This window comes from Silene latifolia, chromosome 6, assembly GCF_048544455.1.
Source record: "Silene latifolia isolate original U9 population chromosome 6, ASM4854445v1, whole genome shotgun sequence".
Lineage (NCBI taxonomy): Eukaryota > Viridiplantae > Streptophyta > Magnoliopsida > Caryophyllales > Caryophyllaceae > Silene > Silene latifolia.
In genome coordinates, this window is record NC_133531.1 from 75,117,961 (window position 1) to 75,120,229 (window position 2,269).

A 2,269-nucleotide genomic window follows, 5' to 3' on the forward strand; every position below is an offset into this window, starting at 1 on the left:
ACTAAAGTGAATGACCCACACCAATCAACTCAGCCTTTGTCATTCTCCATGACCACTTATAGCGGCCTAAAGCCACTCATAACCCTACCCTTGCACGGCTACACCTCCTTCAACACCCAACCATATCATCACTTTACTATTCACCTTTCCACATCATTTACTCCTTATAATTCAAACAAATAATAATGAACTCACTTTTTGCATTTAAATACCTCAAACATATTCATCTCACCTCACTTCTCTCCAAAACGGTTCAAAAATTCCCTCTCCCAACTCTTACTCTTACCTTCACTTTGAAAGTCATGCCTCTCAAGAAAAACCCTCAACAAAAAACTCAATAAAATTCGAGCATCTTACATACCAACACCGAAAACGAATCCACTCATTGGTGAAGCAAGTACCGTAAGTTTAGGTTCCAAATTTGTTCAAATCCAAAAATCAAAGTCTGAAACCTAAAGTAACTCCAACGCCAAGAAGGAAAACGGTAGAAAAACGTCCCAAAACAGCCTACGAGGCTAGACGGTTTTCAAGCCGGGTTTTCAATCGGAAAATCGATTTGAATGAACCACATGCAATAGATACCGAGGATGGAGATGGTGATTCTAAGGTTGTTGGTGAAGTTGATGATGATGGAACTCCTATTCTTGAAAAAGGAGTTGATGTTAGTGTTGATGTTGAGATTGGTAACAAATAAGGAGAAAAGGAGGATGATACTAGTGAGAAAGAAGAGGAAATCGAAAAGGAGGGACGAGAAATTGAAGGAGATGAAACCGAAACGGAAGAATAAAATATTAAAAAGGAGATGAGTGAAAAAATTGAAAAAGATATGAGTGAAAAGAATGAAAAAGAATTGAGTGAAAACAATGGAAAATCAAAGAGTGGGGAGAAAGAAAAGAGAGAAAATCAAAAGAAATTGAAAGTGGAAAAGAAACTAAGGATAAAAATGAAAAAGAGAGTGATGAAGAGGTGTTGAGTACATTGGTCCGAAATCGAAGAAGAGGAAGGAAAGGAAAAGGAAAGTTGGTTGTTAATGATGAAGGTGAAGGAGACACGGAGGTTGACAAAGAAAAGTTAAATGTCATATTTAATGATGATGAGGTCTACAAAGACGAAGGAGAACCCGCGTGTCTACACCGAAACCTAAAACCCGAAGGATACAAACTCGATCAAGCTTGAGGAAACGGAAAATAGAGGAACTTGAACATGTTGAAATTGACAGGGATGAAGATGAAATCGATGATGAAGTAGATGAAATTGAAGAATTAAATTTAAAATCCAAAGGTGTCTTGATGCCCATTGATCAACCGTCGGACGAAAACAAGAGCAAGGCACTTGAGATTCTTCAACAACATGGTTTTCCTCAAGTTGTATATGATTGTTGCAAGCATGTGATCCGAGGTACCTTTCAATCCGGTAGGCGCTATGATCTCGATTGGTATGACTCTTCTCCCGCCTTTAAGTTTTTCAAAGCTGCGATGTTTGCACAAAAATAGCAAAATCATCTTAATTACTATGGGAAGGTCTATATACCCTAGTTGGTTCAATTCTATACAATGTGAAGGTTAATGTTGATTCCGGCTCATTCACTGCCGTGATTAACAATAAGCCTTTGTGTCTTAGTGTTGGTAGGATGTTTGAAGTACCAAGAATCGGTATGTCAAAGTTTTATAAGGGTGGTTGGCCTAGTATTGACGGGATTACTTCATTAACCGTGACAAAGTTTTTAAGTCCAAGTGCTAATTCATGCAACATTCTCTCGGCTAGGGAACTTAAAATCAATCATAGGTTCTTCTTTAATTTTATTTATCGAACCTTGATCCCTTGCAGAAGCCATGGGAAATGCTCTGTATTGGACATGTGGTTGATTTATCACATAGCTAACCATTTGCCAATCAACTTACCCGCTTTAATGTTCTTTCACATTGATCATATTACTAAGTTTGTTGAGAAGCGTTAGGTTGATAGTGCTACGGTTTTATCTTATGCAATGTGGTTGTCTATGATATTTGAGAAGATGGAAATTTTTGACTCGACAAGCTTTGGGGTTGATAACCTTTGTGATTCAATGACCTTGGGTATGCTCTCAAGGATGTTCTTGCAAATCATGAATGATAAGCTTGCTCGTAGATGGCCGGGTGGTAAGGCATCTAATGTTGGTTCTTCATCAAGTGATTCCGCTTCTATGACACGTCTCAGCAAAACAATGAAGGAGATGATGGATCTCTAACGAGCTCAAACAGATGATATTGCGGGTTTGAAATTAGAAGTG